The 14,917-nt window shown below is 43.2% G+C and overlaps 11 non-coding genes across 11 annotated transcripts; all 11 read left to right on the top strand.

Annotated features, from left to right (window-relative positions):
- The first annotated feature begins 5 nt into the window (after positions 1-5).
- On the top strand, positions 6-78 carry TRNAK-UUU. The gene has a single exon. It is a non-coding gene; the product is annotated as a tRNA-Lys (tRNA).
- Positions 79-1,845: 1,767 nt separating this feature from the next.
- Positions 1,846-1,918, top strand: TRNAK-UUU. Its single transcript has one exon. It is a non-coding gene; the product is annotated as a tRNA-Lys (tRNA).
- A 1,754-nt stretch (positions 1,919-3,672) lies between these two features.
- On the top strand, positions 3,673-3,745 carry TRNAK-UUU. The gene has a single exon. It is a non-coding gene; the product is annotated as a tRNA-Lys (tRNA).
- Positions 3,746-4,600: 855 nt separating this feature from the next.
- On the top strand, positions 4,601-4,673 carry TRNAK-UUU. The gene has a single exon. It is a non-coding gene; the product is annotated as a tRNA-Lys (tRNA).
- Positions 4,674-5,676: 1,003 nt separating this feature from the next.
- On the top strand, positions 5,677-5,749 carry TRNAK-UUU. The gene has a single exon. It is a non-coding gene; the product is annotated as a tRNA-Lys (tRNA).
- Positions 5,750-6,607: 858 nt separating this feature from the next.
- Positions 6,608-6,680, top strand: TRNAK-UUU. The gene has a single exon. It is a non-coding gene; the product is annotated as a tRNA-Lys (tRNA).
- Positions 6,681-7,536: 856 nt separating this feature from the next.
- Positions 7,537-7,609, top strand: TRNAK-UUU. Its single transcript has one exon. It is a non-coding gene; the product is annotated as a tRNA-Lys (tRNA).
- Positions 7,610-8,467: 858 nt separating this feature from the next.
- Positions 8,468-8,540, top strand: TRNAK-UUU. Its single transcript has one exon. It is a non-coding gene; the product is annotated as a tRNA-Lys (tRNA).
- An 858-nt stretch (positions 8,541-9,398) lies between these two features.
- Positions 9,399-9,471, top strand: TRNAK-UUU. The gene has a single exon. It is a non-coding gene; the product is annotated as a tRNA-Lys (tRNA).
- Positions 9,472-10,327: 856 nt separating this feature from the next.
- TRNAK-UUU lies at positions 10,328-10,400 on the top strand. Its single transcript has one exon. It is a non-coding gene; the product is annotated as a tRNA-Lys (tRNA).
- Positions 10,401-11,257: 857 nt separating this feature from the next.
- Positions 11,258-11,330, top strand: TRNAK-UUU. Its single transcript has one exon. It is a non-coding gene; the product is annotated as a tRNA-Lys (tRNA).
- The last annotated feature ends 3,587 nt before the right edge of the window (positions 11,331-14,917 follow it).

The raw sequence follows: 14,917 nt of genomic DNA, 5'->3' as shown, positions 1-14,917 counted from the left end.
AGAAAGCCTGGATAGCTCAGACGGTAGAGCATCAGACTTTTAATCTGAGGGTCCAGGGTTCAAGTCCCTGTTCGGGCGTTAGCTTTTAGGATGAGAAATCAAACACGTTAAAAAAAACTAAAAACTCGAACACGTTATTGCCATGAAAGTTAGGTATATGAGGCTAAGGATCAAAAGTGATCAGAAAAATGAAGACTGCGAAAGTGACTAGGAAACTAAGTTGCATCGACCCACTCGGAGAACACCACAAAAGCTAATTTAGGAGCTAAATACTTGCCCCTTTGACCATTTTTCTTATGGGAAGATTTACAAAGAACCGATTACATCTTACGCGTTAAATGGTTATAAGGGTGCACTCACAGGTGGCATCTTTAGACTCTGGGTTTTGCCCTCATATCTGCCAAAACCTTGCTGCTGAAAGGGTGTCATGGCCAGAGAGGGTGATTACAAGCTCAAAAGTTCACGTAAATCCAGTTCAATAATTTGCCGTAGAAAGCGACGTCGTCTATATATCTTCTCCGTGACTTCAACAGCAGATTGATAAAGGTTTTAATGAGCTATAATCACCAGTTTTTTTTTACAAAACTTCATACAGAGGTTCATATAAGATCTGGAAAAAGTGGTGCTGGAGGGCTAGAACCACTATGCTGCCAAACATGTTCTGACAGGTCAGTCACAGTTTGTATATCAAACTGGGGGCAGTGGTCTGTTCTAGATTTCAATCCCCTATTTGTAATTGACATGCTCCTCAGCTAATTTCCTGGTGCTATCATCAGAAAGTTACTGGTAATGTAATCCCCTAATACATATGTGAAAGTTACCTTTATAATTCTAGGAAGCAGGTACTAGTGCACGGTATGGTAAAAGGTGGAGCTATAAAAAGAAGGGAAAGGCAGTCGGTCAGAAAGTCATGACTTCAATCACTCTGCAGAGAGCCTGGATAGCTCAGTCGGTAGAGCATCAGACTTTTAATCTGATGGTTCGGGTGTTAGCTTTTAGGATGAGAAATCAAACACGTTAAAAAAAACAACTAAAAACTCGAACACGTTATTGCCATGAAAGTTAGGTATATGAGGCAAAGGATCAAAAGTGATGAGAAAAATGAAGACTGCGAAAGTGACTAGGAAACTAAGTTGCATCGACCCACTCGGAGAACACTACAAAAGCTAATTTAGGAGCTAAATACTTGCCCCTTTGACCATTTTTCTTATGGTAAGATTTACAAAGAACCGATTACATCTTACGCGTTAAATGGTTATAAGGGTGCACTCATAGGTGGCATCTTTAGACTCCGGGTTTTGCCCTCAGATCTGCCAAAAACTTGCTGCTGATAGGGTGTCATGGCCAGAGAGGGTGATTACAAGCTCAAAAGTTCACGTATATCCAGTTCAATAATTTGCCGTAGAAAGCAACGTCGTCTATATATCTTCTCCGTGACTTCAACAGCAGATTGATAAAGGTTTTAATGAGCTATAATTCCCAGTTTTTTTTACAAAACTTCATACAGAGGTTCATATAAGATCTGGAAAAAGTGGTGCTGGAGGGCTAGAACCACTATGCTGCCCAACATGTTCTGACAGGACAGTCACAGTTTGTATATCCAACTGAGGCAGTGTTCTGTTCCAGATTTCAATCCCCTATTTGTAATTGACATGCTCCTCAGCTGATTTCCTGGTGCTATCACCAGAAAGTCACTGGTAATGTAATCCCCTAATACATATGTGAAAGTTACCTTTATAATTCTAGGAAGCAGGTACTAGTGCACGGTATGGTAAAAGGTGGAGCTATAAAAAGAAGGGAAAGGCAGTCGGTCAGAAAGTCATGACTTCAATAACTCTGCAGAGAGCCTGGATAGCTCAGTCGGTAGAGCATCAGACTTTTAATCTGAGGGTCCAGGGTTCAAGTCCCTGTTCGGGCGTTAGCTTTTAGGATGAGAAATCAAACACGTTCAAAAAAACTAAAAACTCGAACACGTTATTGCCATGAAAGTTAGGTATATGAGGCAAAGGATCAAAAGTGATGAGAAAAATGAAAACTGCCAAAGTGACTAGGAAACTAAGTTGCATCGACCCACTCGGAGAACACCACAAAAGCTAATTTAGGAGCTAAATACTTGCCCCTTTGACCATTTTTCTTATGGGAAGATTTACAAAGAACCGATTACATCTTACGCGTTAAATGGTTATAAGGGTGCACTCACAGGTGGCATCTTTAGACTCCGGGTTTTGCCCTCAGATCTGCCAAAAACTTGCTGCTGATAGGGTGTCATGGCCAGAGAGGGTGATTACAAGCTCAAAAGTTCACGTAAATCCAGTTCAATAATTTGCCGTAGAAAGCGGCGTCGTCTATATATCTTCTCCGTGACTTCAACAGCAGATTGATAAAGGTTTTAATGAGCTATAATCACCAGTTTTTTTTACAAAACTTCATACAGAGGTTCATATAAGATCTGGAAAAAGTGGTGCTGGAGGGCTAGAACCACTATGCTGCCCAACATGTTCTGACAGGTCAGTCACAGTTTGTATATCAAACTGGGGGCAGTGGTCTGTTCTATATTTCAATCCCCTATTTGTAATTGACATGCTCCTCAGCTAATTTCCTGGTGCTATCATCAGAAAGTTACTGGTAATGTAATCCCCTAATACATATGTGAAAGTTACCTTTATAATTCTAGGAAGCAGGTACTAGTGCACGGTATGGTAAAAGGTGGAGCTATAAAAAGAAGGGAAAGGCAGTCGGTCAGAAAGTCATGACTTCAATCACTCTGCAGAGAGCCTGGATAGCTCAGTCGGTAGAGCATCAGACTTTTAATCTTTTAACTTTTAGGATGAGAAATCAAACACGTTAAAAAAAAAAACTAAAAACTCGAACACGTTATTGCCATGAAAGTTAGGTATATGAGGCAAAGGATCAAAAGTGATGAGAAAAATGAAGACTGCGAAAGTGACTAGGAAACTAAGTTGCATCGACCCACTCGGAGAACACTACAAAAGCTAATTTAGGAGCTAAATACTTGCCCCTTTGACCATTTTTCTTATGGTAAGATTTACAAAGAACCGATTACATCTTACGCGTTAAATGGTTATAAGGGTGCACTCATAGGTGGCATCTTTAGACTCCGGGTTTTGCCCTCAGATCTGCCAAAAACTTGCTGCTGATAGGGTGTCATGGCCAGAGAGGGTGATTACAAGCTCAAAAGTTCACGTATATCCAGTTCAATAATTTGCCGTAGAAAGCAACGTCGTCTATATATCTTCTCCGTGACTTCAACAGCAGATTGATAAAGGTTTTAATGAGCTATAATTCCCAGTTTTTTTTACAAAACTTCATACAGAGGTTCATATAAGATCTGGAAAAAGTGGTGCTGGAGGGCTAGAACCACTATGCTGCCCAACATGTTCTGACAGGACAGTCACAGTTTGTATATCCAACTGAGGCAGTGTTCTGTTCCAGATTTCAATCCCCTATTTGTAATTGACATGCTCCTCAGCTGATTTCCTGGTGCTATCACCAGAAAGTCACTGGTAATGTAATCCCCTAATACATATGTGAAAGTTACCTTTATAATTCTTGGAAGCAGGTACTAGTGCACGGTATGGTAAAAGGTGGAGCTATAAAAAGAAGGGAAAGGCAGTCGGTCAGAAAGTCATGACTTCAATAACTCTGCAGAGAGCCTGGATAGCTCAGTCGGTAGAGCATCAGACTTTTAATCTGAGGGTCCAGGGTTCAAGTCCCTGTTCGGGCGTTAGCTTTTAGGATGAGAAATCAAACACGTTCAAAAAAACTAAAAACTCGAACACGTTATTGCCATGAAAGTTAGGTATATGAGGCAAAGGATCAAAAGTGATGAGAAAAATGAAAACTGCCAAAGTGACTAGGAAACTAAGTTGCATCGACCCACTCGGAGAACACCACAAAAGCTAATTTAGGAGCTAAATACTTGCCCCTTTGACCATTTTTCTTATGGGAAGATTTACAAAGAACCGATTACATCTTACGCGTTAAATGGTTATAAGGGTGCACTCACAGGTGGCATCTTTAGACTCCGGGTTTTGCCCTCAGATCTGCCAAAAACTTGCTGCTGATAGGGTGTCATGGCCAGAGAGGGTGATTACAAGCTCAAAAGTTCACGTAAATCCAGTTCAATAATTTGCCGTAGAAAGCGGCGTCGTCTATATATCTTCTCCGTGACTTCAACAGCAGATTGATAAAGGTTTTAATGAGCTATAATCACCAGTTTTTTTTACAAAACTTCATACAGAGGTTCATATAAGATCTGGAAAAAGTGGTGCTGGAGGGCTAGAACCACTATGCTGCCCAACATGTTCTGACAGGTCAGTCACAGTTTGTATATCAAACTGGGGGCAGTGGTCTGTTCTATATTTCAATCCCCTATTTGTAATTGACATGCTCCTCAGCTGATTTCCTGGTGCTATCACCAGAAAGTCACTGGTAATGTAATCCCCTAATACATATGTGAAAGTTACCTTTATAATTCTAGGAAGCAGGTACTAGTGCACGGTATGGTAAAAGGTGGAGCTATAAAAAGAAGGCAAAGGCAGTCGGTCAGAAAGTCATGACTTCAATCACTCTGCAGAGAGCCTGGATAGCTCAGTCGGTAGAGCATCAGACTTTTAATCTGAGGGTCCAGGGTTCAAGTCCCTGTTCGAGCTTTTAGGATGAAAAATCAAACACGTTAAAAAAAAAAACTAAAAACTCGAACACGTTATTGCCATGAAAGTTAGGTATATGAGGCAAAGGATCAAAAGTGATGAGAAAAATAAAGACTGCGAAAGTGACTAGGAAACTAAGTTGCATCGACCCACTCGGAGAACACCACAAAAGCTAATTTAGGAGCTAAATACTTGCCCCTTTGACCATTTTTCTTATGGGAAGATTTACAAAGAACCGATTACATCTTACGCGTTAAATGGTTATAAGGGTGCACTCACAGGTGGCATCTTTAGACTCCGGGTTTTGCCCTCAGATCTGCCAAAAACTTGCTGCTGATAGGGTGTCCATTTTGACCACTTTTCTTATGGGAATATTTACAAAGAACCGATTACATCTTACGCGTTAAATGGTTATAAGGGTGCACTCACAGGTGGCATCTTTAGACTCCGGGTTTTGCCCTCAGATCTGCCAAAAACTTGCTGCTGATAGGGTGTCATGGCCAGAGAGGGTGATTACAAGCTCAAAAGTTCACGTATATCCAGTTCAATAATTTGCCGTAGAAAGCAACGTCGTCTATATATCTTCTCCGTGACTTCAACAGCAGATTGATAAAGGTTTTAATGAGCTATAATCACCAGTTTTTTTTTACAAAACTTCATACAGAGGTTCATATAAGATCTGGAAAAAGTGGTGCTGGAGGGCTAGAACCACTATGCTGCCCAACATGTTCTGACAGGTCAGTCACAGTTTGTATATCAAACTGGGGGCAGTGGTCTGTTCTAGATTTCAATCCCTTATTTGTAATTGACATGCTCCTCAGCTGATTTCCTGGTGCTATCACCAGAAAGTCACTGGTAATGTAATCCCCTAATACATATGTGAAAGTTACCTTTATAATTCTAGGAAGCAGGTACTGGTGCACGGTATGGTAAAAGGTGGAGCTATAAAAAGAAGGGAAAGGCAGTCGGTCAGAAAGTCATGACTTCAATCACTCTGCAGAGAGCCTGGATAGCTCAGTCGGTAGAGCATCAGACTTTTAATCTGAGGGTCCAGGGTTCAAGTCCCTGTTCGGGTGTTAGCTTTTAGGATGAGAAATCAAACACGTTAAAAAAAAACAAAAAAAACTCGAACACGTTATTGCCATGAAAGTTAGGTATATGAGGCAAAGGATCAAAAGTGATGAGAAAAATGAAGACTGCGAAAGTGACTAGGAAAGTAAGTTGCATCGACCCACTCGGAGGACACCACAAAAGCTAATTTAGGATCTAAATACTTGCCCCTTTGACCATTTTTCTTATGGGAAGATTTACAAAGAACCGATTACATCTTACGCGTTAAATGGTTATAAGGGTGCACTCACAGGTGGCATCTTTAGACTCTGGGTTTTGCCCTCATATCTGCCAAAACCTTGCTGCTGAAAGGGTGTCATGGCCAGAGAGGGTGATTACAAGCTCAAAAGTTCACGTAAATCCAGTTCAATAATTTGCCGTAGAAAGCGACGTCGTCTATATATCTTCTCCGTGACTTCAACAGCAGATTGATAAAGGTTTTAATGAGCTATAATCACCAGTTTTTTTTACAAAACTTCATACAGAGGTTCATATAAGATCTGGAAAAAGTGGTGCTGGAGGTCTAGAACCACTATGCTGCCCAACATGTTCTGACAGGTCAGTCACAGTTTGTATATCAAACTGGGGGCAGTGGTCTGTTCTAGATTTCAATCCCCTATTTGTAATTGACATGCTCCTCAGCTAATTTCCTGGTGCTATCACCAGAAAGTCACTGGTAATGTAATCCCCTAATACATATGTGAAAGTTACCTTTATAATTCTAGGAAGCAGGTACTAGTGCACGGTATGGTAAAAGGTGGAGCTATAAAAAGAAGGGAAAGGCAGTCGGTCAGAAAGTCATGACTTCAATCACTCTGCAGAGAGCCTGGATAGCTCAGTCGGTAGAGCATCAGACTTTTAATCTGAGGGTCCAGGGTTCAAGTCCCTGTTCGGGTGTTAGCTTTTAGGATGAGTAATCAAACACGTTAAAAAAAACTAAAAACTCGAACACGTTATTGCCATGAAAGTTAGGTATATGAGGCTAAGGATCAAAAGTGATGAGAAAAATGAAGACTGCGAAAGTGACTAGGAAACTAAGTTGCATCGACCCACTCGGAGAACACCACAAAAGCTAATTTAGGAGCTAAATACTTGCCCCTTTGACCATTTTTCTTATGGGAAGATTTACAAAGAACCGATTACATCTTACGCGTTAAATGGTTATAAGGGTGCACTCACAGGTGGCATCTTTAGACTCCGGGTTTTGCCCTCAGATCTGCCAAAAACTTGCTGCTGATAGGGTGTTATGGCCAGAGAGGGTGATTACAAGCTCAAAAGTTCACGTAAATCCAGTTCAATAATTTGCCGTAGAAAGCGACGTCGTCTATATATCTTCTCCGTGACTTCAACAGCAGATTGATAAAGGTTTTAATGAGCTATAATCACCAGTTTTTTTTTACAAAACTTCATACAGAGGTTCATATAAGATCTGGAAAAAGTGGTGCTGGAGGGCTAGAACCACTATGCTGCCCAACATGTTCTGACAGGTCAGTCACAGTTTGTATATCAAACTGGGGGCAGTGGTCTGTTCTAGATTTCAATCCCCTATTTGTAATTGACATGCTCCTCAGCTGATTTCCTGGTGCTATCACCAGAAAGTCACTGGTAATGTAATCCCCTAATACATATGTGAAAGTTACCTTTATAATTCTAGGAAGCAGGTACTAGTGCACGGTATGGTAAAAGGTGGAGCTATAAAAAGAAGGCAAAGGCAGTCGGTCAGAAAGTCATGACTTCAATCACTCTGCAGAGAGCCTGGATAGCTCAGTCGGTAGAGCATCAGACTTTTAATCTGAGGGTCCAGGGTTCAAGTCCCTGTTCGGGCATAAGCTTTTAGGATGAGAAATCAAACACGTTAAAAAAAAAAACTAAAAAATCGAACACGTTATTGGCATGAAAGTTAGGTATATGAGGCAAAGGATCAAAAGTGATGAGAAAAATGAAGACTGCGAAAGTGACTAGGAAACTAAGTTGCATCGACCCACTCGGAGAACACCACAAAAGCTAATTTAGGAGCTAAATACTTGCCCCTTTGACCATTTTTCTTATGGGAAGATTTACAAAGAACCGATTACATCTTACGCGTTAAATGGTTATAAGGGTGCACTCACAGGTGGCATCTTTAGACTCCGGGTTTTGCCCTCAGATCTGCCAAAAACTTGCTGCTGAAAGGGTGTCATGGCCAGAGAGGGTGATTACAAGCTCAAAAGTTCACGTAAATCTAGTTCAATAATTTGCCGTAGAAAGCGACGTCGTCTATATATCTTCTCCGTGACTTCAACAGCAGATTGATAAAGGTTTTAATGAGCTATAATCACCAGTTTTTTTTACAAAACTTTATACAGAGGTTTATATAAGATCTGGAAAAAGTGGTGCTGGAGGGCCAGAACCACTATGCTGCCCAACATGTTCTGACAGGTCAGTCACAGTTTGTATATCAAACTGGGGGCAGTGGTCTGTTCTAGATTTCAATCCCCTATTTGTAATTGACATGCTCCTCAGCTGATTTCCTGGTGCTATCACCAGAAAGTCACTGGTAATGTAATCCCCTAATACATATGTGAAAGTTACCTTTATAATTCTAGGAAGCAGGTACTAGTGCACGGTATGGTAAAAGGTGGAGCTATAAAAAGAAGGCAAAGGCAGTCGGTCAGAAAGTCATGACTTCAATCACTCTGCAGAGAGCCTGGATAGCTCAGTCGGTAGAGCATCAGACTTTTAATCTGAGGGTCCAGGGTTCAAGTCCCTGTTCAGGCATAAGCTTTTAGGATGAGAAATCAAACACGTTAAAAAAAAAAACTAAAAACTCGAACACGTTATTGGCATGAAAGTTAGGTATATGAGGCAAAGGATCAAAAGTGATGAGAAAAATGAAGACTGCGAAAGTGACTAGGAAACTAAGTTGCATCGACCCACTCGGAGAACACCACAAAAGCTAATTTAGGAGCTAAATACTTGCCCCTTTGACCATTTTTCTTATGGGAAGATTTACAAAGAACCGATTACATCTTACGCGTTAAATGGTTATAAGGGTGCACTCACAGGTGGCATCTTTAGACTCCGGGTTTTGCCCTCAGATCTGCCAAAAACTTGCTGCTGAAAGGGTGTCATGGCCAGAGAGGGTGATTACAAGCTCAAAAGTTCACGTAAATCCAGTTCAATAATTTGCCGTAGAAAGCGACGTCGTCTATATATCTTCTCCGTGACTTCAACAGCAGATTGATAAAGGTTTTAATGAGCTATAATCACCAGTTTTTTTTACAAAACTTTATACAGAGGTTCATATAAGATCTGGAAAAAGTGGTGCTGGAGGGCTAGAACCACTATGCTGCCCAACATGTTCTGACAGGTCAGTCACAGTTTGTATATCAAACTGGGGGCAGTGGTCTGTTCTAGATTTCAATCCCCTATTTGTAATTGACATGCTCCTCAGCTGATTTCCTGGTGCTATCACCAGAAAGTCACTGGTAATGTAATCCCCTAATACATATGTGAAAGTTACCTTTATAATTCTAGGATGCAGGTACTAGTGCACGGTATGGTAAAAGGTGGAGCTATAAAAAGAAGGGAAAGGCAGTCGGTCAGAAAGTCATGACTTCAATCACTCTGCAGAGAGCCTGGATAGCTCAGTCGGTAGAGCATCAGACTTTTAATCTGAGGGTCCAGGGTTCAAGTCCCTGTTCGGGCGTTAGCTTTTAGGATGAGAAATCAAACACGTTAAAAAAAACTAAAAACTCGAACACGTTATTGCCATGAAAGTTAGGTATATGAGGCAAAGGATCAAAAGTGATGAGAAAAATGAAGACTGCGAAAGTGACTAGGAAACTAAGTTGCATCGACCCACTCGGAGAACACCACAAAAGCTAATTTAGGAGCTAAATACTTGCCCCTTTGACCATTTTTCTTATGGGAAGATTTACAAAGAACCGATTACATCTTACGCGTTAAATGGTTATAAGGGTGCACTCACAGGTGGCATCTTTAGACTCCGGGTTTTGCCCTCATATCTGCCAAAACCTTGCTGCTGAAAGGGTGTCATGGCCAGAGAGGGTGATTACAAGCTCAAAAGTTCACGTAAATCCAGTTCAATAATTTGCCGTAGAAAGCGACGTCGTCTATATATCTTCTCCGTGACTTCAACAGCAGATTGATAAAGGTTTTAATGAGCTGTAATCACCAGTTTTTTTTTACAAAACTTCATACAGAGGTTCATATAAGATCTGGAAAAAGTGGTGATGGAGGGCTAGAACCACTATGCTGCCCAACATGTTCTGACAGGTCAGTCACAGTTTGTATATCAAACTGGGGGCAGTGGTCTGTTCTAGATTTCAATCCCCTATTTGTAATTGACATGCTCCTCAGCTAATTTCCTGGTGCTATCACCAGAAAGTTACTGGTAATGTAATCCCCTAATACATATGTGAAAGTTACCTTTATAATTCTAGGAAGCAGGTACTAGTGCACGGTATGGTAAAAGGTGGAGCTATAAAAAGAAGGGAAAGGCAGTCGGTCAGAAAGTCATGACTTCAATCACTCTGCAGAGAGCCTGGATAGCTCAGTCGGTAGAGCATCAGACTTTTAATCTGAGGGTCCAGGGTTCAAGTCCCTGTTCGGGTGTTAGCTTTTAGGATGAGAAATCAAACACGTTAAAAAAAAAAACTTAAAACTCGAACACGTTATTGCCATGAAAGTTAGGTATATGAGGCAAAGGATCAAAAGTGATGAGAAAAATGAAGACTGCGAAAGTGACTAGGAAACTAAGTTGCATCGACCCACTCGGAGAACACCACAAAAGCTAATTTAGGAGCTAAATACTTGCCCCTTTGTCCATTTTTCTTATGGGAAGATTTACAAAGAACCGATTACATCTTACGCGTTAAATGGTTATAAGGGTTCACTCATAGGTGGCATCTTTAGACTCTGGGTTTTGCCCTCAGATCTGCCAAAAACTTGCTGCTGATAGGGTGTCATGGCCAGAGAGGGTGATTACAAGCTCAAAAGTTCACGTATATCCAGTTCAATAATTTGCCGTAGAAAGCAACGTCGTCTATATATCTTCTCCGTGACTTCAACAGCAGATTGATAAAGGTTTTAATGAGCTATAATTCCCAGTTTTTTTTACAAAACTTCATACAGAGGTTCATATAAGATCTGGAAAAAGTGGTGCTGGAGGGCTAGAACCACTATGCTGCCCAACATGTTCTGACAGGACAGTCACAGTTTGTATATCCAACTGGGGCAGTGTTCTGTTCTAGATTTCAATCCCCTATTTGTAATTGACATGCTCCTCAGCTGATTTCCTGGTGCTATCACCAGAAAGTCACTGGTAATGTAATCCCCTAATACATATGTGAAAGTTACCTTTATAATTCTTGGAAGCAGGTACTAGTGCACGGTATGGTAAAAGGTGGAGCTATAAAAAGAAGGGAAAGGCAGTCGGTCAGAAAGTCATGACTTCAATAACTCTGCAGAGAGCCTGGATAGCTCAGTCGGTAGAGCATCAGACTTTTAATCTGTGGGTCCAGGGTTCAAGTCCCTGTTCAGGCGTTAGCTTTTAGGATGAGAAATCAAACACGTTCAAAAAAACGAAAAACTCGAACACGTTATTGCCATGAAAGTTAGGTATATGAGGCAAAGGATCAAAAGTGATGAGAAAAATGAAAACTGCCAAAGTGACTAGGAAACTAAGTTGCATCGACCCACTCGGAGAACACCACAAAAGCTAATTTAGGAGCTAAATACTTGCCCCTTTGACCATTTTTCTTATGGGAAGATTTACAAAGAACCGATTACATCTTACGCGTTAAATGGTTATAAGGGTGCACTCACAGGTGGCATCTTTAGACTCCGGGTTTTGCCCTCAGATCTGCCAAAAACTTGCTGCTGATAGGGTGTCATGGCCAGAGAGGGTGATTACAAGCTCAAAAGTTCACGTATATCCAGTTCAATAATCTGCCGTAGAAAGCAACGTCGTCTATATATCTTCTCCGTGACTTCAACAGCAGATTGATAAAGGTTTTAACCACCTCCGGACCGCCTAACGCAGGATTGCGTTCCGGAGGTGGCAGCGCTGCGCAGAGTCACGCATATACGCGTCATCTCGCGAGACGCGAGATTTCGCTCAAAGCCGGCCCGCGCATGCGCATCGCGGGCCGGCAAAATTAAAAGAAGTATTTCGTCACCAGCCTGCCAGCAACGATCATTGGCTGGCAGGCTGGCGATTTTCAAAAAATCCAATCCAAAGTCATATAACAGATCATATTAGTAAATATGATCTGTTATATGGCTTGTCTGCTCCTGTGCTCGTCCTTTTCGTCGGTTGGATCCAGCACAGGAGCAGACTGAACTGTGAGTACACCAACACTACACCTTAGCCCCAGATCACCCACCTGCAGCCCAATTAACCCTTTGATCACCCCTTTGATCGCCCCTGTCAATCACTAGTGAAAGGAAAAAAAGTGATCAGTGTAAACTGTCACTTTTTTTTTTCCACTGGTATTGGCTGTTAGGTTTTAGGGATAGTTTAGGCCCCTTGGTTAGGTAGTTAGCGTCAGTTAGCGCCCACCCCACCGCACCGCAGTCACTTTTATTCGCTGTTTAGCGTATCGCTAATCAGCATTTGTACTTTTATAGTATCTGTAAGGCTCAATTCACACCTGAGCGTTTTACAGCGCGTTCCTACGCGCTGTAAAACGCTCAACAAGGAGAAACCAATGCTTCCCTATGGGAATGGTTCCCACCTGGGCGTTTTACAGCGCGTACGATCGCGCTGTAAAACGCCCGACGCTCACACAAGTTCGGTAGCGTTTTTTTGGGCGCTTGTCGCGCGTTCCCGTACATAGACTTTCGGGAACGCGCGACACTGTGTGCACACTTGTCTCTGTATGCGCGCTTGTAAACGCCCGTACAATCGCGCATACAGAGCGCTCGTTTCAGAACGCTCAGGTGTGAATTGAGCCTAAGTGATCAAAACTGATCACGGTCAGATCTATAATAGTATTAGTGTCACCTTAGCTCGCCCTCCACCCAAAACGCAGTGTTTGCCCGATCAGGCCTGATCGGTCGCCCACACGTGCGTTCACCCATGCCCGCCCCACCGCAGTGACAAAAAATATATATTTTTTGATCACTGCACATTCATTTTACACGCACTGCGGCGATAAAAAAATCAGTTTTGATATTTTTTATCAACCGCAGCGGCCTCCGGTACTTCGCTAGCCTCCCCTTTGTAAGACAGGTTTGCTTTTTTTCTTGGGTAGTCTCAGGGAATACCCCTAAATTTAGTAGTCCAAAATGTCAAACAGGGGGTATTCTTCTGAAGAGGCCTACAGGATTCTGACCCAGTCGGATGAGGAGTGGGAACCCTCATCTGATGAATCTAGCGGGTCAGAATATGAACCTGTGGAAAGCAGTGGCTCTCTGACCCAAAGTTCGGACGAGGAGGTGGAGGTCCCTGGCAGCACCAGGCGTACCCGGCCCCATGTCGCTAGACCACAGGTTACGCAGGATCCGCTTCAAGAGCAGCAGAGTGGGGCTGTCGCTGCCGGATCACGTGGTGAGGCATACACCAGCAGCGCAGCCCTTCCTGGACCTAGTACCAGCACTGCCGTACAACATGGTGAAGTAGCGAGCACCAGAAGGGCAGTTGAAGCTGGTACGGTGGCACGTGCAATAGTTACCCCGTCGCAGCCACCGCAAAGACAGGCCCGTAGAGCCCCTAGAGTCCCTGAGGTGCTGGCAAATCCTGATTGGCAGTCACCAACTTCAGCCGCACCTGTAGTTCCCCCTTTCACCGCCCAGTCTGGAGTTCGGGTTGAGACGGCTCAAATCGGTTCGGCCCTGGGATTTTTTGAGCTGTTCTTGACTGCGGAGCTCTTGGACTTAGTCGTGGCAGAGACCAACCAGTATGCCACACAATTTATAACCGCTAACCCGGGAAGCTATTATGCCCAGCCTTTCCGGTGGAACCCAGTCCAAGTTTCCGAACTTAAAATTTTTTTGGGCCTTCTCCTCAACATGGGCCTGACAAAAAAGCATGAATTGCGGTCATATTGGTCAACGCACCCAATTCATCACATGCCCATGTTCTCTGCTGCTATGTCCAGGACACGATTTGAGACCATCCTACGTTTTCTGCATTTTAGCGACAATACCACCTCCCGTCCCAGAGGCCACCCTGCTTTTGACCGGCTCCACAAAATTCGGCCCCTCATAGACCATTTCAACCTGAAATTTGCAGATTTGTATACCCCTGAGCAAAACATCTGCGTAGACGAGTCCCTAATACATTTTACCGGGCGCCTTGGCTTCAAACAATACATCCCAAGCAAGCGTGCCCGGTATGGGGTCAAATTGTATAAGCTCTGTGAAAGGGCCACAGGCTATACCCACAAATTTCGGATCTATGAGGGAAAAGATCAGACCCTGGAGCCGGTCGGTTGCCCTGACTACCTGGGGAGCAGTGGGAAGACAGTCTGGGACTTGGTGTCACCCTTATTCGGCAAGGGGTACCATCTTTATGTGGACAATTTCTACACAAGTGTGGCCCTCTTTAGGCATTTGTTTCTAGAACGGATTTGCGCCTGTGGCACCGCGCGAACTAGTCGCGTGGGCTTCCCCCAACGGCTTGTAACCACCCGTCTTGCAAGGGGGCAGAGGGCTGCCTTGTGTAACGAAGAACTGCTCGCGGTGAAATGGAGAGACAAGCGTGACGTTTACATGCTCTCCTCCATTCACGCAGACACGACAATCCAAATTGAGCGAGCAACCCGTGTCATTGAAAAGCCCCTCTGTGTCCACGACTATAATGCGCTCATGGGAGGGGTGGACTTCAATGACCAGATGTTGTCTCCGTATTTAGTTTCCCGCAGAACCAGACGCTGGTATAAGAAGGTGTCTGTATATTTAATTCAATTGGCGCTCTACAATAGTTTTGTTCTCTACAGTAAGGCTGGGAGAACAGGATCCTTCCTCAAATTCCAGGAAGAGATCATCGAGAACCTCCTTTACCCAGGAGGTTCCGTGGCCCCATCCACCAGTGTAGTTAGCCGTCTACACGAGCGACATTTCCCCAGTGTCGTTCCTGGTACCTCAACCCAACCGTCACCCCGAAAAAGATGTCGTGTCTGTAGCAG

Source organism: Bufo bufo, chromosome 1 (genome assembly GCF_905171765.1).
Source record: "Bufo bufo chromosome 1, aBufBuf1.1, whole genome shotgun sequence".
NCBI lineage: Eukaryota > Metazoa > Chordata > Amphibia > Anura > Bufonidae > Bufo > Bufo bufo.
Note: the sequence above shows the minus strand (reverse complement) of the source record. Positions and strands in the feature narration are given on the sequence as shown.